This window comes from Lonchura striata, chromosome 2, assembly GCF_050655825.1.
Source record: "Lonchura striata isolate lonStrDom1 chromosome 2, ASM5065582v1, whole genome shotgun sequence".
Lineage (NCBI taxonomy): Eukaryota > Metazoa > Chordata > Aves > Passeriformes > Estrildidae > Lonchura > Lonchura striata.
This window is the reverse complement of record NC_140704.1, coordinates 135,319,860-135,340,352: the sequence shown is the minus strand read 5'-3', so window position 1 is coordinate 135,340,352 and position 20,493 is coordinate 135,319,860. Positions and strand designations below refer to the sequence as shown.

Below are 20,493 nucleotides of genomic sequence, written 5' to 3'. Positions count from 1 at the left end.
GCTGAAATGGGTCATTCTAGACCATATATTCTCTGTGACTGAAAACAAGAAAGCAAAGTGACTGGAACAGTTTAACCCTGAAGGACTGGGAGAAAAGAGTGACAGAAAATACACTCAGGAGAACAGACTAAAACCTAAAAGAAGTAGCCCACATTTCTATTCTCTTTTCCAACTTGTGTTCAGAAATATGCAAATATAATAAAATTAAGAGTGATAAAAAAATGGTTATCTATTTCAAAAATCTGTTGAAAATTAAATCAGAACAAAATAGGATATATATTTCAAGTTCAAATAATTTATCTCCATACATGAAAACTCCATACCAGTCTGACTGTTTCACTGTTATCCAGCCTAACACACAATTTGGAGCCTGTTAGAGGAGCATCTCACCCTCTTCCAAGTCCAGCTACTGAACTGGTCAGCACTACAACAAACATGCATTTTTCTTACACCATCTGCTTACATTTTTGTGTGTGCTATTTTGGAAGACACTGTACCAAAGACTGAACATACTCTCATCCTTGTTGCAGGTACCTTGAAATATTCAGAATGGCTGAGAAGTAATTCTTTTGCATTTATCAAGTCTGTTCCTGCAGTATTCACCACAACATCAAAATACCATTGTAAGCATGGCTCAGTCACATCACTGATTCATTAAGCAACACCTGGGAACCATTAGCAAAAGTTTGATCCATTCAGGCCATACTCCCTTCCACCTGCCAGAAGGGCTAGCACTGGTTTCCAGCACTATTTCAACTGGCCCCAGACTTCACCAAGACATCACTTTCCTTTGTGGTGTTAGATGATTGATGGTATTTGTTTCCCTGCACAGTTCTGGTGGGTTGTAGTTCAGCTCTGCTTCACACTTTCTTTAGAGGGTATTTTCCCCTAACACATTTCCTACTGGATTTTATTAGAAAGCCAGACCCCATGTGCAAGAATTCTCTCCACCAAGCACCTGCCAAGGATGTAGTAATAATTTTTATTACAACATAACCTTGCCACCCACTTCCTCCAGAGAAAGGTAGAATACTGTCCAGACCAAATTTTCTCCTAATCCCAAACACTACTGAACAGCAGACCTACAGCAGGGTCCCAGCAAATTGAGTAATCCTCAAGCTCTCAAATTTCCATCATCACAATAAACCTCTGATATATAACAGTGAAAGTCCTGAGGCACAAAGCTTTGCCTGAAGAACTTGCTATCCAAGGAAGCTCTTTTCAGTGCCGAGCATCATTTGGCTAGTGCTTGGCTTTTGGCAGGTGCTGGGGAGGGAAAGAGAGCAAAGAGGTAATGAAATGGCAATGAATTTACATGCCAATGTCAAAAGGAAGAGTATATCCACTACGGTCCCTCCAGCTGCTATTGATTTTCACAAGTGTTTAGGTTATACTTACAGTGACTAATTCTCCATCAAAATTGTTTGAAACTAGCCAGTAGATTCCAAATGTCATGGGGCAGTGCAAAAGTAGAAGCAGAGAAGACTGAATGAAAAGACATGCATGTCTGGTTTCTTACTATTTCAATCTTAAAACCCAACACAACTGAAAAGCATTTGGGGCAGAGATTTTAGCCTAGCAGTCCTTTCTTCCTCAGTTACACTCCAAAATAAGTCCAAGCCAAATTTGTGTTTGTGACCATTCTTCATAGAACCCCTAACTTGGGACTTTTTCCCAAAGTAGAACTCTTGAGGACATTTTTTGCCAATACAGGAAGGTTCAAGTAGGAAGATTTTTCAGCCACAGGCACAGGAAGACTGAACCACTGCAGCTTCCACTGCATTCTGCAAATTCAGAAGTATGGGCATTTCACTGGAGAAAAAGTGAGATCCCAGCATGCAATACAATCTACAGAAGGAAACTGGCAAGCTGACATAACAGCAATAAAAAATTATTCTCCTTTTCAAAAACTAAGCACAATCTTCACAAAAATAACAGTAATGGCTTTTTTAGTGCTATGTTAAGACAAAACTTCATTTTCTAACGTATTTCCAACAGTTCTTCTCACATATGCTTTTCATGTATTCTACGAACATACATGTAACACAACTGTGTTCATTCTATGTATGAATATTCAAACAGCTTTAAGAAATTAAAATCTACTGAGTATAACTGTACATCAAATTTCACATACTTCCATACATGTCTGAAACATAATTTCTCTTAACTTAGATAGTTTTCTTGCCAGCTGATCAAATTCTAAACACGAAATTCTAGTTGAGAACTTCATTTTTTAGTTGTCTCAAGAAAAACTTCCACAGAATTTCCCAAAATGCTTGTCTTTAAACTTTCAAGTATGCATTAATAGCTCTGCACTATTTCTAATAACTCACTTCCAAATTTGTACTTGATTTTTATTCTTTCTTTTTAAGCTGAACTTCAGACACCGTGACGGAGAAGAACAGATTTTTCACAAAATGTAATTTATCAATTACATCTTATTTAAATAACATGATTTAAAACTGTTGGACTAAACTACAAAGCTGGCTGAATGGCTGCAAAAACTTTCTAGTTAATCAATGTTAAAGAGTACACATAAGAGCAATTTACTCAAAACATATAGTTACAGATTTTCTACTTATAATCAGTCTTTTCTTTTGAAATTGTCAGTCTGTAATGTGTAGATCATTTCAGAGAACTTATTGCTATTTATAATGCTCTGCTTTTTAAGTAAGAAAGCTTTTGAAACATTAACTTAAACCTAAATAAACAGTAATTTATCTTCTAAACCAGCCAGCAGTCTATCACACCAAACCACCAGAATGCTATATATTAAGTCAAGTGCAGCTGTCACCACTACATTGTAAATGTTGCAAAGTTTTACAAAAGAAGTCTATATTATAACATTTAATTTTTTTATCACATTGGTTAATTTAAAATACAGTGTGCCTCCGGTCAGGCAGTATGGAGTCCATACCAGGATTCAACATTTGTTATTCTTTCCACTGAATACCATGCTCATGTCACTTCCTTACTGAAATTTGAACTTTCAGAATGCAAATATGCGTTCCTTACTACTCACTAAAGGGATGACTTTCAACATCAAATAAAAACAAAACACCTTCTTCTAAATCTGTGCCAATCACTTAGAATGGGAAATATTTTTTACCCTTGGTCAAAGTTGCAATAAATAAGGACAAGTTTAAAACAAGGTAGGAAAGCGAGTGTCAGAAAGAAATGGAGTGCCCAAGGGAACAAATTACAAACATTCTGAAAGGAGCTAGAGAGACAGCACAGTTACTGTTTGTGCTCAACTTCAACTCCAGCCACGTGCAACAGGAAGAAATTAAAAACTGGACAACAGGATGGAGAAATAAGATTGAAAACAACTTACGGAAAAAAATATGTATGTGGGAAAGTAAAAAAACTTTGGAAATATCCTCTAATCTCACATAATGCCAAGAAGGAAAGCTCAGGGAACATTTAAGAAGAAAATACTGTATCTTGTTTCAAATCAAAACATGGAATAATATTTGTAACAAAACTACTGAATAACATCAGCCAAGAAATAAAAAGTTAAAAAAGAAATTAAACTCATAAAAATATTCTCTTAGGTCATTAATTCTTCATTATTCTATCTATGAGTTTACATTGTGAGATCTGTTTTATAAATTTAAGTTCAACAAAATTACAAGAAACATACCATTCAGTCATCAACTCATTGAGGTTTCAGTAACACTTATTTTACATGGTATATACAGGTTACAATGGTGGATGGTTGTACCTTCAAAAACTAACCTAAATTGTACTATTCAAAATACTATGAATTCATGTAAGTGCAATTGCATTCACATCAAACTAATAGAGAGCTTTTCTAGACTGAAGCTTTTTATCTGCAGTCCTGAAGAGCAACAGATAATTTCATTAGTCAGAAGGCAAATCCCTCCCTTTATAAGTAAGTATTTCTGTAACCTTTAGATAATACCAGTAATTTAAGGACAACTGAGGATCATCCACCCATGGCAATCACCAGGGATCACATTCATGCTTTAGCACCCTCCTGTGGCACAGACCATGGTCCTTTCCTTTCTGAATCCACCATACACAGACAGACACCCTCCATTTGCTCTATCCAAGCAGGTCTCCTTACTATTCTCTCTTCTTTCTCCTTCTCTCTCAAACCGCCTGCCGACCAAAACTTTACCACAGAGTAAACAGAATAAAGCTGGAAACTGCAACTATCACTTCTGAATGTGTCTCACATACCATGAAAATAAATATCCAAATAGTGTTTTAAAAACTATGTTTATTCAACAAAAAGTATTGACACACACAGATTTCTAAAGTGTTCTGGAAACATAAGACTCTAAAACACATCATTTTGAGTCATGCTTTATTCTGATATCTTCCCATAGCTGTCTAAGACTTACTGTTGTGGGAGGAACCCAAGTTCATAATTCATTGAACAAAGAGATTAAATATTTGTTTTGTACTTTATAAGAAAAAATGCATCTAGCTTTCATACAGTTAACAGGCCTGAACATTTTTATTTCCAAATTTCCTGGCAAAGAACGCAGGATGCAAAGAACCACACACCTCCACTTCACACTGAACAAATATTGAAGCATTGAGTGCATAAATAGTCCTTTGTGTGTGTGAGTCTCAAAATCAGATTGTAAGCAATAAGAAAAGGTTCAAAGAAACAATATACTGCATATAAAGGAAGTTACCACGGGTCATCATTGTGGCAGTGTATCTTACTGATATGAGTCTTAACACAGTCACACAAGGATTTCTAAATATCCATGTTTTTAACTATACTGACTGTGCTCTCTATGTTGTAACTTTCTGTGTTTCTGGAAACACCATGTGGCAGTTGGAATGTCATCCTAATCCTGCTTCCCCTGTGGAAGCACACAGGCATACTTATATGTGGGTAAATACTTGTACCAAATGATAAAAAGCAGTTTTTATCCACAGATTGGTTTTTTTTAAGCTATATCACACTCCAACAAGTATTATAATAATAATAAAAAAAAAGTTTAAGTGGAAAAAATATATAAAAACTGATTTAAAATACAATTAAAGAGTTGCAAATTCAATGTAGTGGCTAAAAAAGATAAGAGATGCAATACTGGAGACAGAGAACCTGCAGGGCCCAGTAGCTCTTTGAAAAATAAGTAACAATGTAATTAGAAAAAAAGAGTAATTCTGTTATGAAGCCAAAGGTTTATGCCAAGATACAGAGTATTTTAAAGTTATCAACTGTATGTAAAATTCTACAATTGTCATACTTACATTATTTATAAACTTTTGCTTAAAGTGTCAGATATACAATATCATTATCTATTAAGACATTGTTTTACAACTTCTTCCATGAACAAAATGTCCCATATCTATCTCCACAGATAAATTTATTTTGCATACTGGATCTAGGGGAAAAACTGTAGTATGCATTTTAAGAGAAGAAACAGAGAGATCCCAAATACAGCACATTTTTCACAAGTAATCTGTGTTCCTGTAATCAACTTTGCAAGATACTGTATGAATGTTTTTGGTGAGAAGTATTAAGTAAGTGATATTTGTCCATGGTATTTACAGTGTGCCACTTAAGCTAGAGAAAAAACTTTGTATTTAGTTGTCTTGGTTTGACAAGACAGGAGTCTTTGAAGGAGGGCAAAAGCCTCCTGTGCAATGGAGAAGGTAAACCCCCTCCCTCCAAATTACTAGGATTTTTAAATTAAAAGGCTCTCAGGCAAAGATATGGGAATGGGAGTAACAATTCTTTACTAGGAGAAAACTAGATAACAATTTAAAAAGGCAAATGCAATCGGTACAAACAAAACTAGTGAAAAAAGTCCACAACCTGAGGATTCGGGGTGTTGGTAGCAGTCCGGTCGAAATGATAGCTGCTCCTCTTGCAGTGGCTGATGAATTGCAGATGCAGTGGTGATCTTTAGAAGGTATAGTTTTCTCTGAAGATCTGGTCGCAGTTGGGCCGGTCTTCCTCTGCGCCGGGGCTGCCTCTGAGCTCCGCCGCCGCTGCCTCACCGCGCTCCGGCCGCTTCTCTGGGAAATCCCACCGAAGGAGCTGCTTCTCTGGGAAATCCCACCGAAGGAGCTGCTTCTCTCGGGAGTCCTGTCGAAGGAGCTGCTTCTCTCGGGAGTCCTGCCGAAGGAGCTGCTTCTCCGCGAAATCCCGCAAAGAGAGAGTGCTTCGTCTCCCCAAAGGTACCCCTTTATACAATAAAAGAGTGCTTGGCTTCCCCCTCTGGGTGGAACATCTCACAATGGGATGGTGTTACGTTACCAGCCCTGCATTGAATCAGTCAATGGCCCATTAACAAACCATTACCTCTTCGAGCAAACCATTGTTCTTGAGAGATAACAAACTTGCCCAACTTCCAACAGATGGCAAATAGAATACAAGCTTATTTTACAACCCAGGACATTATCCACCCCTTATTCTATTTCCATCTGCACACCATGAAATCTTATACCCAGTTCTCACTTAAGACCAAGTTCCCCTGTGGTACACAGCGGGTCTCCCCATCTTTCTGCATTACCCACCAAGTGTAACCAGGTCCTTGAGCAAAGACAATCCCACAAATGGGTTGGTCTTTGCCTGAGGTGGGATTAATCCAAACAGTTTTCCCTAAAATACCTTTCATATGTACTACAAGGACCTTATCTCCATCTACTGCGTGTAAGGGTTCTGACTGGGCAGGGCCAGCTCGATTGACAGACCCTCGGGTGTTGACCATCCAGGTTGCTTTTGCCAGGTTAATTTCCCAGTTTCTAAATGTTCCCCCACCAAGTGCCTTTAGGGTAGTCTTAAGGAGTCCGTTGCACCGTTCAACTTTGCCGGCAGCTGGAGCATGATAGGGAATATGATATATCCATTCGATACCATGTTCTCTGGCTCAGGTGTTGATAAGGCTGTTCTTGAAATGGGTGCCGTTGTCAGATTCAATTCTCTCAGGGGTGCCGTGTCTCCACAGGACTTGCTTTTCCAAGCCTAAGATGGTGTTCCGGGCAGTGGCATGAGGTACAGGGAAAGTCTCCAGCCATCCAGTGGTGGCTTCCACCATGGTCAGCACGTAGCGCTTGCCTTGGCGTGTCTGGGGCAGTGAGATGTAGTCAATCTGCCAGGCCTCCCCATACTTGTACTTGGACCACCGCCCACCATACCATAGGGGCTTCACTCTCTTGGCCTGTTTGATGGCAGCACACGTCTCACAGTCATGGATAACCTGGGAAACACTGTCCATGGTTAGATCCACCCCTCGGTCTCGTGCCCACTTATAGGTGGCATCTCTGCCCTGATGACTTGAGGCATCATGAGCCCATCGAGCCAGGAACAACTCCCCCTTATGGTGCCAATCTAAGTCTATCTTTGACACCTCTATTTTTGCTGCCTGATCTACCTGCTCGTTGTTTCGGTGCTCCTCATTAGCCCGACTTTTGGGGACATGGGCATCTACATGACGGACTTTCACCGTCAGCTTTTCCACCCGAGAGGCAATGTCTTTCCATATATCAGCAGCCCAGATTGGCTTTCCTCTACGTTGCCAGTTGGCCTTCCTCCACCTTCCCAGCCAGCCCCACAGAGCATTGGCTACCATCCATGAATCAGTATAAAGGTAGAGCTTTGGCCACTTCTCCCTTTCAGCAATGTCTAGAGCCAGCTGAACGGCCTTGAGTTCGGCGAGTTGGCTCGATCCACCTTCTCCTTCGGTAGCTTGTGCAACTTGGCGTGTGGGGCTCCATACGGCTGCTTTCCACTTCCGGTTCATCCCTACAATGCGACAGGAGCCATCAGTGAAAAGAGCGTAGCAGGTCTCCTCTGCTGGTAGTTGGTTGTATGGTGGAGCCTCTTCAGCCCTTGTCACTTGTACCTGCTCCTCATCATCAGTGAGACCAAAGTTTTCACCTTCTGGCCAGTTTGTAATTATCTCCAAAATCCCAGGGCGATTCAGGTTTCCAATACGGGCGCGTTGAGTGATGAGGGCAATCCATTTGCTCCATGTGGCGTCAGTGGCATGGTGGGTAGTAGGAACCTTTCCTTTAAACATTCACCCCAGCACCGGTAGTCGGGGTGCCAGGAGGAGTTGTGTTTCTGTGCCAATTACCTCCGAGGCGGCTTGAACTCCTTCAAAGGCAGCCAAGATTTCCTTCTCCGTGGGAGTGTAGTTGGCTTCAGACCCTCTGTAACTTCGGCTCCAGAATCCCAGTGGTCGGCCCTGAGTCTCCCCAGGCACTTTCTGCCAAAGGCTCCAGGACAACCCATGGTTCCCGGCTGCAGAGTAGAGCACATTCTTGACCTCTGGTCCCGTTCTGACTGGGCCAAGGGCTACAGCATGAGCGATCTCCTGCTTGATCTGGGTGAAGGCTTGTTGCTGCTCAGGGCCCCAGTGGAAATCATTCTTCTTTCGGGTAACCAGACAAAGAGAGCTCACGATCTGGCTATACTCGGGAATGTGCATCTCCAGAAACCTATGGCACCTAGGAAAGCTTGTGTTTCCTTTTTGCTGGTGGGTGGGGACATAGCTGTGATCTTGTTGATGACCTCAGTGGGAATCTGGCGCCATCCGTCTTGCCATTTCACTCCCAGGAACTGGATCTCTCGGGCAGGTCCCTTGACTTTGCTCTTCTTGATGGCAAAGCCAGCTTCTAGTAGTATCTGGATGATCCTCTCACCTTTCTCAAACACTTCTGCCGCTGTGCTCCCCCACACAATGATGTCATCAATGTATTGCAGGTGTTCTGGAGCCTCACCCTTTTCTAGTGCAGTCTGGATCAGCCCATGGCAGATAGTGGGGCTGTGTTTCCACCCCTGGGGCAGTCGGTTCCAGGTGTACTGCACGCTCCTCCAGGTGAAAGCAAACTGAGGCCTGCATTCTGCTGCCAGAGGAATGGAGAAAAACGCATTAGCAATATCAATGGTGGCATACCACTTTGCTGCCTTGGACTCCAGCTCGTACTGGAGTTCCAGCATATCCAGTACAGCAGCGCTCAGCGGTGGAGTCACTTCATTTAAGCCACGATAGTCCACAGTCAATCTCCATTCTTTGTCAGATTTGTGCACAGGCCAGATGGGGCTGTTGAAGGGCGAGTGGGTTTTGCTAACCACCCCTTGGCTCTCCAACTCCCGAATCATTTTGTGGATGGGGATCACGGCATCTCGATCCGTCCGATACTGCCGGCGGTGCACTGTCGAGGTCACAATTGGCACGCGTTGTTCTTCCACCCTTAGGAGTCCTACTGCAGAGGGGTTTTCTGACAGTCCAGGCAAGGCGTTTGATTGCTTAATGTCTTCTGCCTCTACAGCGGCTATTCCAAAAGCCCACCTGAGTCCCTTTGGGTCTTTGTAATATCCATTCCGGAGGAAGTCTATGCCTAGGATACACGGAGCATCTGGGCCAGTCACTATAGGATGTTTCTTCCACTCCTTCCCAGTCAGGCTCACCTCAGCTTCCACCAGAGTCAATTGTTGTGATCCTCCTGTCACACCAGCAATGGAAACAGGCTCTGCCCCCACATGTCCCGATGGTATCAGAGTACACTGTGCACCAGTATCAACTAAAGCATCATATTTTTGTGGCTCTGATGTGCCAGGCCATCGGATACACACTGTCCAGAAGATCCGGTTTTCCCGTGCCTCTCCCTGGCCAGAGACAGGGCCCCTCTAACACTGGTTATTATTCCTTTCCTGGGCATACATACTAGAGGTCCCTTCAAGGGGGTCTGACAGATCGTACCCACAAGCTTGGTCACAGGAGGTTGAGGCTACCTTCACTTTGGTGGAACTCCCCCGGTTAGAGTTTCCCTCCTTGAGTTGACGGACCCGTGCTGCCAGGACAGAAGTGGGTTTCCCATCCCACCTCCCCATGTCTTCCCCATGGTCACGCAGGAGGAACCACAGATTAGCCCTTGGGGTGTACCCTCTCTCTCTAGCTGGGGATTGTTGGGCGCTGATTCTGGGGCCTGTGACTCTCACGGGTGCTGCATTAACCTTCCTCATCTCCTCCCTCATCTCCTCTTTAAACTCCTTAATCACAGCTGAGATATGAGCCTGCATTGGGCCATTAATCATACTCTCATAATTCCTAAGTTTGTTGGCAACAGAGCCCACTGTCTCCCAGTGAGCGTCAGCATTGATTGTTGCAATGAAGGTGGCGTATTGAGTTGGCCCCAGATTTGCTAGACTCCACAGCATTTGTCCTGTACACCTGACCTTGTCGGGGTCATTATCATGCTGTCCATCCCTCCCAAAGAGTACCTCCAATACTGCCACTTCCCTCAGCTGTTGGATCCCTTCCTCGAGGGTCTTCCAGCGCATTCTATGATGGTGCTCCTGCATTCTCTCTCTGTGGACAAACCTCTCCCTGACACTCATTAAGAGCCGCTCCCAGAGAGAAAGGGACCCTGGTTCCCTTACAAAAACCTGATTTATACCCGAGTCCTGGGTCAAGGGTCCCAAGTTCGTTGCCTCACCACCATCCAGCTGCACGCCTGTACCCGTAAGATCCCAAACCCGGAGTAACCAAGTAGTATAAGCCTCACGCCCTCGTCGCACAACGTCTTTATGCAGATTACGAAGACTTTCATACGTCAGGGACTCGGTGATGATAGCAATCTGTGGCTCCCCTGTGGGTTGTGAGGTTCCTCCATTCCTGTCCCTATCTGCAGGGTGCTCTGCTTTCACCTTAGACTTCCTTGTTTCTACCGGGGCAACTGCTGCTAACCGTGACTGCCTTTGTGGTTCAGCTGGAAACTGGGCAGTTGTAACATCTGTGGGTTCCACAGCTGTACTATTAGACTGTCCCTCCTCAAGGCAAAGGGCCGGTTTCTCACAAGCTGGGGAAATGCACTCCTTCAGCATCTCTCGTATCTCCTTAACCAGAACCCTCACCCAATCTGGGTGGTTCATTTCTGAGGTGGGCTGTGGAGCAGGGTCAGGCTCTGGAGCAGCAGCATCTCGAGTCTCTGGGGCAGTGTCAGGTTCTGCAGGAGCATACCTAGCCTCTGGTGTAGGTGTAAGGGTAGTTATCCAGGTTAATCTTCCCTTATCTCTGAGTGCTAAATATAACAGGACTATCAGCAGCATCACCCATTGTATGGTATCATTAGCACTTAGAGAGGATCTTAACCCTTTGAGAACTGGTGGAGCAGACCCAAAAAGATGGTTAAAAGGTTGGGAGAAAGTTTCCCCAGGTGCTATTTCCTCGCAGTAGGTACCATTATTAAAGTAACCCCAAAAACATACAGTTAGTGTGTGATAGCTATGAATCCATGTACCTGCCTTCCAGAGGAAATTAAAGATCCATGAATTCCTCACCCAATTAACCCAGAAGCCAAACTTGATAACAGACACAGTAGCCTTAGTTATAGGACCCATTTTTAGATAAGGGTCTGCAAATGGGAAAAGTATAGCTACGAACACAAGCCACCCAAACCAAGGTAAACTAGACCACATGGTGATGCTTAAGATGTTTCTACACACAACAAAAAAACCAAATTACTTAAGAACTGTTAATTCTTTTTCCCTCTCAATGCCCTCGAGCCCAACGTTGATGCGCCAAAATCTGTCTTGGTTCGACAAGACAGGAGTCTTTGAAGGAGGGCAAAAGCCTCCTGTGCAATGGAGAAGGTAAACCCCCTCCCTCCAAATTACTAGGATTTTTAAATTAAAAGGCTCTCAGGCAAAGATATGGGAATGGGAGTAACAATTCTTTACTAGGAGAAAACTAGATAACAATTTAAAAAGGCAAATGCAATCGGTACAAACAAAACTAGTGAAAAAAGTCCACAACCTGAGGATTCGGGGTGTTGGTAGCAGTCCGGTCGAAATGATAGCTGCTCCTCTTGCAGTGGCTGATGAATTGCAGATGCAGTGGTGATCTTTAGAAGGTATAGTTTTCTCTGAAGATCTGGTGGCAGTTGGGCCGGTCTTCCTCTGCGCCGGGGCTGCCTCTGAGCTCCGCTGCCGTCGCCTCAGCGCGCGCCGGCTGCTTCTCTGGGAAATCCCACCGAAGGAGCTGCTTCTCTGGGAAATCCCACCGAAGGAGCTGCTTCTCTCGGGAGTCCTGTCGAAGGAGCTGCTTCTCTCGGGAGTCCTGTCGAAGGAGCTGCTTCTCTCGGGAGTCCTGTCGAAGGAGCTGCTTCTCTCGGGAGTCCTGCCGAAGGAGCTGCTTCTCCGCGAAATCCCGCAAAGAGAGAGTGCTTTGTCTCCCCAAAAGCTACCCCTTTATACAATAAAAGAGTGCTTGGCTTCCCCCTCTGGGTGGAACATCTCACAATGGGATGGTGTTACTTTACCAGCCCTGCATTGAATCAGTCAATGGCCCATTAACAAACCATTACCTCTTCGAGCAAACCGTTCTTCTTGAGAGATAACAAACCTGCCCAACTTCCAACAGATGGCAAATAGAATACAAGCTTATCTTACAACCCAGGATATTAGTCAAAAAGTTTGCATGTTATATGTTTTAGGTCAGGGAGAAAAATTTTGTCTGTTACTGCTGCAACCAACATCCACAACTTTTCATAATTAACCCTGTAAATTAAGGATCTTTAACTGGGTTGGTTTTTTTCCCTCACTCAAATTTACACTTCAACATGAAATATTTTCCTGCCTGATCAGGTTTTTCAAGTATATAGATATTTCAGGAGTTTTTTTGGTCTAGTAAACAAGTGCTAAAAACATACAATTAAAATCACATTTATTAAGAAAGAATTGCTTGATTTAGAGAACCAAGCAGAGCTTAGATTTTTCTTTTAAAATGCAAGCCATCTTCACCACTACATCATATTAGGTCAATCAGAACCAGAATGTATTTGGATTTTCAAAAATATATTCTTCTTGTATCAGACTGAAGATTTCTTATGCTCCAAGCAAAAAATCTCTCCAAATCTAATATGATGTGACATAGCAGAACACTAAACAGATTTCTTAGTTTGTCCATGATAGGGCCAAGTGAGTTGTTGTTTTTTTTTTCTAGAATAAAAGCTTTGCACTGCAATTAGGTGCTAAAGATGAACATAGCAGCTTTTCATTTTTGAGAGCTTTGATCAATGTAAATCACGGATAACATCACATTAGTTACCTCTGATTGGTATGTTGAAATAAGGTACACAGCACTAATTTTCAAGGGGTCATATCAAGACTTTTACAGACAGAAACCATTTTCATTATTTACACATTCCTAGAATCAGAAAAGATCTTGAAAGTGGGCATATAGAAAAGGCTGGGAATCACCTAGTTTAAGGTATGGTACCTTATCACTCTTCCCTTATCAACTCTAATTTACAGCTGCAGAAAGCAACCACAGAGAGTATATCCTGGCATAGTAGCTTGGGGTCTTCCCCCAGAGGGAAAATGACGCAAGATGAGAAGAACATTTCTCTTACACAGAACACCAGCACATTTTAAGTTTTTTGAACAAGAATAAATTGTCACAAAAATATATTAACAACCCCTAAACTCAACTTCAAAAGTCCCAAAAATTGAAGGCCTCCAAAAGGAATTTTTGATGACTGCTACATCAGCAGCATGGAGGACAAAATTGCAGAAAATAAAGCACTGAAATGTTATGGGATTTTTCAGCTGAATTAAACAAAAACTCCAATAACTGCTTTTTGAGTCTAAAATTTGGGCATGTTCCACACAGCCCTGAGGAAATAAATATGCAGAAATAGATGGTGCACATCACGTGTCAGAGGACTTGAGCATACTCATCACTTCTTTTCTGATCTCCACTCCTTTTATTCTCTCCCTCACTGCTCCTATGCAAGTATTACACTTGGTTTAAGCACTCTGTTATGCTAAGTCCACCCAGCCACCCATATTCATACAACCAAAAGATATAACTCATCTTAACCAGTATCTCAAAGTACACGTCAGCCACAGACCACTAGTCCACTTGAGTCCTTTCCTAGTTTTACTTATGTTAAAATTGTCAAATTAAGGTGTTCCAACCTCTAAGTTTGGGCTAAGTTTGGAACACAAAATCTTCCTCCCTTTCCTAATGGCAGGAGGGAAAAGCGGGAAGTACATATTTTTACCTTCCACATTATAGTTTTGTGTTGTTCCCCTGCTGCCCAGAGCACCAACCCGTGGAAGTATATGTATCAAAGAGAATCATAAAATCAACATGAGAAGTTTTCTCTTATACTTCCAAATATTCAAGGAAATGTTCCCTCTCCAAGGGCTGCTTAGCCCACAAACATCCTGAACAAGTTCTAAAAAATGCTTCATAAATCTACCCAAGAAATGCTTTTAAGCACCAGACTAATTTTTGGGGTGTCATATTTTAGCCCACAGAAGAAACGTAAATTAGGTAATCCTTTAGATTAGTAAAAATTAGTTCAATTTATAGACATGTTCTTGTACGAAAATCAGATGAGATGATGAAAAAGCTCCTGCTGGTGATAAAATCCTATTTATCCAGAATGAAAGGAAGCTTTTTCCATAATTATTTATTCCAATATTGACTACTGAGTAGTGCCCAAAAAATAGCCAAAAAACTAGCAGATTATCAGAAATAGAAGTGAGATACCACAAGGAAGACAAAATACAAAGGAAAATGAAAACAAAATGGTAGAAACAAAAAGCAAGGTATTTTTAAAACAGCATCTTTAATGAAAAAAAAAATAACAGCCTTCAAAGAATGCAAGCCATAGCACAGCTAGTTCCTTGGTTTAATCTAAGAAAGAAAAGAAAGCAGCAGGCATTGCCCTTATTCTCTGATATATCTCTTTTGCTATGTAAAACTCAAATGTGTGGTTGTCTTTCTATAAGGATCAGAATTTACCAAGTGGCTTATGATACATATGATATGTAAGTTTACTGAAATAGTTTGGAAGAAGTTATAAAAACTGGTCTCTGAACAACAGCCAAACCAAGGAGCATGAGAAAATTCCCATTAACATCTTGCAGCAATACTTCAATCAACTACAAAACACGAAGTGGAACTGTACACAGTGGTAGATCTTAGTTCCAGCATTATTAAATGGAAAAATAAACCTCACCCACATTGGACAGTAAATTTTAATTTGGCATCTGAATGTAAAAGTATGTCTAATAATATATTTTGATCATATAACAACAATTATATACACCACTATTACTAGATATGTATTAAATACTGCAAGACTCATAAAAGTTATTGGAAACAGGTTTTTCCCCACACTGATGTACGGTAATTTAAATTACTACCTTTTAAACCATCTTTATATCCCACAGCACAATGTTCAGAAACCAGGTGCCAGTGTGCACCTCAGATACATCAGGAACAACTGGATGCAACAGAACCACATGGCAATGTAAGCAGAAGAAGCTATGTTAGAGCATCTTAGACAAGCAGTGAAAGGTATCTTTGTTACCTCGACATATAGAGCAAGGTTTGGGTTTTCTTTTCCTCCCTCCTGCTCTTTATTTCTGGAGGACGGGGCTTGGTTTTTCTCAGACAAAAGGAGCCTGAGTTTCTGAGTTACTCTGCCACAAGTACTTACTTTTCAAGCAGAGTTTGGGACACTCTCCAACTCAGGGAGCAGGTCAGCAGTGGGAGGAACCAAATTCAATAAGCCTTTTGCTGAAATCCATGCAGGTGGATTATTGTAGCAATATTACAAAATACCACCACGAGTGTATAACAGCAGCTTGTTATGAGATATTCAGTAAAACATTTTATTGAATAACAGTACAACAGAATCAGCTACAGCAATCCATGCTCCCCAGAGAATCATGAAAATACCTGCTACTCACATGGTATTCTGTGTAAATGCCACTAAATACAGAATTTAAATGGTTAAGTACTTTCAAATTAATCTTTGACCAAGCAAACTATTCATTTCAGAATTTCATTAAGAGCAATACATATCACAGCAACAAAACACACTGGGTAAAGCTACTGAACTACACAAGTTCTGACAACTGGAGAAGCTGCTGAGCCACAGACAAGGTGAGGGAAGAGCCATCGAGAGAAGGGGTGAGATGGGCAGCCTTGGGAGACAAGGACATGGCAGACTTCTCAGCAGACACACTAAGGGCAGTGAAGCAGCAACCCTGCTGTCCCCAGGCTGATCCCCTACAGTGACAAGCAGCCTTCTGCATAGCCTACAAAAGGCAGTGCCTGGCCCAGCAAGAATGAAAATGAGGTGTCCACACAGCAAACACTGACAGGAAGCAAGTTTCAATAGAACAGCCTCTAAGCCCCAGAGCATTGTCTCTGAATTTCTATATGCACTAGAGACTAGTTTCAAAACTTGATAAGCTCATCAGTTTTATTAGGGACTTTTTCCAGCAACTTACATGTAGCTAGAAGATTGTCTCAGCTGTTGTTACACAGGAGTAAAAGAACTGATTTACTGATAATGTAACTCAATGTATGGGGAAATTATATCTGCAGCCTCACACTCAGTAATTAAATAAACAAACAATCCAAAACCACTGTGGAACCCTCTCTTCAACCAAATTCCACAGTACATTTCTGCAAATAATTTTTATTCTCCAAGCCTTAGACTATAGCAAAAAAAAAAAAAATAATAATGGTGGAGAAAAATGTTTGCATTTTACTTAGCTATTGTCATTTAATTTTCTATTTGAATTCATATTGCAAATTACCATTCTTTATGTTAAAAGGAGTATATAGCTTTGTTCTCATGGAAGGGGTGATTTTAATTAAGAGACTAGGAAAGCAAAGGCTTAATAAAATGGATCATAAATGGCATGACATTCCAGTGATCTATTGACCTCAGCCTTAAATAGTTAACATTATGTGAAAATATAAAGTGGTTTTATAGATATATATGAGAACCTTTGGATAAAACATCAAGTATTTAAACAGCACATGAAATAACTTTTAGAAATTAAAAGTTCCCAAAAGAATAAATAGAAAAATACGACAAAAATAGCATTCTCAGAGGGTAAAGAAAAGGCAATTCTTCCTAAAATAAACTGGTATTCATTAAAAAACTTTTTCATGTGAGAGTTTATAAACAATTTCAATTATAAGCAGAATTATTATAAAGACTACTATTATTTGCATTTTTACTGCCAGAAAAAAATACGAACATCAAAAAAATCTATGCACACTATCCCTGCAACCAAATCAAATTATTTTGAAACCCTCATAAGAAATCGTACAAGTGTACAATTTTTTTAAAGTATGAGATTCATCCAAATAGAATCCAAGTTTCAATTTTTATCACATAAAATTAAACTCAGTAAGACAGTACTATATAACTTATTTTTTCAGATAAATACTTCTCAATCCTTGAAACTCATTAATCTTGAAGAAATAAACATTTCCAACTACTATAAGAATTGGGAAAAGTTACCCTTGTCTTCTAATCAATTGTTATGCTAATTTTCAGCCTAGTTTAGATCAGCAGTCTGAACAGAGCAAATATTTATAGCAACTGGTTCAGAACTGCAGAAGTTTCTCAAGGCTGGCTCTCTGATGGGGAGCGTGCTTATACTACTGGTGTCTCACACTCCTTTAATTAATACAAAATCAATTGTGCAATAGCTCCAATAAATCTACATAAACATTCAAAATGAAGTAGAAATTGAAGTACTGTGGGTTTGTTAAATGAAAGAGGTGATTGAAGCAGAGAAGGGGAGTTTGGAAAGGTAAAGAATAAGCTCAGGCAGCAGAACAGCACCTTACAAAGCACCAAGTATGACTCAAGTGGTGATGTGAAGTACATGGTGAAGAGAAAACTGAAAATAGGTTTAACTGCCTGAGAAATCTCCTGGGAATAATTTTGATCATGTTGTAGCCTACCAAACTCCTGTATCAATATGTCAGCTGACCTGCACTTCAATGAGCATTCCTTTTCTCCTCCCTTCCACATCTTCCTGCCTGCTCTCCTTCCACTGCTAAAACAAGATCTGAAACAGTAGTGCAAGAACAAATTTTAAAAGTCTCCACACCATGCAAGACTGATGTGTTGCTCATACAGAATCTTTACTGATTAATCAGTATACAAGCAAAACCAATCAGCACCATATTTCAGTATTTGCTTTTATATACATGATGCCTTTCAGCATCAGAAGAGATTAAGACCCTGTTCTTTTGAACAGGCTGCATATTGCAGTGAACTAAAACCAGAGGAAAGGAAATCATGTGTTTGGGAATATACTTGTGTTTCTGAAATTGCAAGAAAAATGAGGATAACTTTGCATGAACAAACCATTTCTTACTTAGTAACAGCAGTAAAACTGACATGAATTTATATTCGAGCAATAAATATCAAGATGTGATTAGTGCAACAAGTTACATCAAGTCAGCACAAATGACAGGATCATACCACACTTGAATTCATTACGAGTGTTCAATGATGAAAAAAATCATGCACAAAGCAAGATTGAACACTATTATGACCTGCATGTGTTTACAAGGCTACTTTATAAATCATTTAGAACATTACGTCTCCTTAGAAACAGGAATGAAAACTAAAATGAGCAGAACAATCATTTAAGTATGCCCTTGCTTTCTGCCTATATAAGATTGTTATACACAAGTCTTTTGCACAAATCCGAGAGATTCTTTTCAAACAAAAAACGAAACTATAAACTAATAGTATGTGACATGCTAAAGACACAAGTATTACTGTCAAGAGTTTTATCTGAGTAAAGATATCCAAGAATATTACAGCCATAAAATTTAAAATATCATACACCAGACCTTTTAGATGGGCAAAGCTCACAGGTCAGGCATCAAAAACACTGAGAAAGAAAAAAAGAAAATTTAACCATTAAGATCATTTTAGGATGAGGCAAAAGGAAGTGTCAAGAATTGAACAGTTATGTGTGTGCTGCTGTTTTGAAGCAGAACAGGACAGGAAAAATTGGATAAAAGAAGGACACCATCACTTGAAAAGCTCAATCCCAGCACACCATGCTTCCTTAATGCTTCTGTTAGAGTAGACTATCACAAGCAGGGGATCTCTTCATAACTGCTAGCTGCAATTCTCTCAGCTTTCTCTCTCCTTGCAGCACTGGCCATCATTTATATTGGAGCCAGCAAACTGCCTACCAGTTGTTTCCCACAAAAGATGAGAAAGGAGCACTTCAGATTATTCTCTGCTGAGGAGAACTCAGAAGCCTATTTAATCTGAAGAAATGAAATACCAGTGTTAGCAGATCATAAAAAATACTTCAAGAGCCAGGATCCATTTTCTATTAACAAGCAACACCCACAGACCTTATACCAGTCCCTTTGGTGCCAAGGACAGAATAGGATCTTAGCATTAGTATAACCATCAGGTTGGTTTAACAATGTGTAAAGACATTGAGTGTTGCTTTCAAATTAGCTGTAGTTTACCTTTAAACAGAGTCAGAATCTTAAAACTGCATCCTAAACTAAGAATCTGTGGGCCAGAATCATCAACTTCCAGCCACGTCCAGCACAGCCAGAGGGAAGATGAGCGCTCATGAGCTGGCAGTTCTGAGGCAAGCCTGTCCCTCATTGGACACTAACATACAGATCAATTCACTGAGTCATGCTCTAGGGATCTCAGAACTTTGATACTTGCTTTTAGTACAAGATCAAGATGAAAAGTGGTAGAAAAAGAAACATTTCATTGGAAACATCAAAGTTCACTTTCAGATTTCTGGAAGATTATATTTTTATTATTTCTGTTTCAAATAAAGATTTTCAACATTACCAAAAGCAGTATAACTTTGTTTGTCTGATCAAAGTACTCTGCTGTTTCACACACAAGAAAGCATTCATCTGACAAAAAAAAAAGTGTAGCAAGACACCCAAGCTCTCAGTGTAGCCATCTCTCTCCCCCAAAAGAACATCTCCCTGGCAGTGCCCTCTAACCAGAGGATTTGTGTACTTTATTAGGCACTTCAGAGAAACTACAGCAATACTGCTGAGGAAACAGATCAAGGAACACAGCCCAGAGTAGAGAACCAGGCATCCAAGCTACACATCGTACAAAACAGAGAAGCAGTTCAATTCAATACAGCTCAATAGTGATTAAGACCAAAAATGTGAGGGCCCTACTTTGACAAGCAGAAAAATACTGCCCTGTGCTGTTCCAAATGCAGTATCATGTTTGGGGTTTTTCCCCCAAGCCAAAAGAGGTGCCAAAAACACCATTTTGCAGAAATTATGGTTGCATCAAGAATGCCAGAAGTAAAATGACTCAGCAGCTATAGCATATTCTTTTTTCAAGTTGATGGATTATACAGGCATCAGTAGAAGTGAATCTCTGACTTTCCTACAACTAGATGCACTTGGTTTTACTTGACTGAAAACAGAAGTGCTTAAATAATTGGTATATGGGTAATAAACTACATTTTTATAAGCCACATTTATGAGAGGAATACTCTTTGATATGCAATAAGTGAAGAATAGATTACAGTATCTTGACCTTTAGATTACAGTCCTGAGAAGGGAAAGTTAACTGCAGAAGATTTAGCATCATCAACAACTAGAGGATTTCAGATGAAAAGAACCAGTGCATATGCATAAGTAGATAAAAGATATGTCCACCATTACCTCCAGGCCACACAACTGCTTTTAACTTTTA

At 40.7% G+C, this 20,493-nt stretch overlaps 1 protein-coding gene across 8 annotated transcripts in view; it reads right to left on the bottom strand.

Moving 5' to 3' along the window:
- VPS13B (vacuolar protein sorting 13 homolog B) overlaps positions 1-20,493 on the bottom strand; it is a 434,872-nt gene that overhangs the window by 391,142 nt on the left and 23,237 nt on the right. The window lies entirely within an intron of this gene.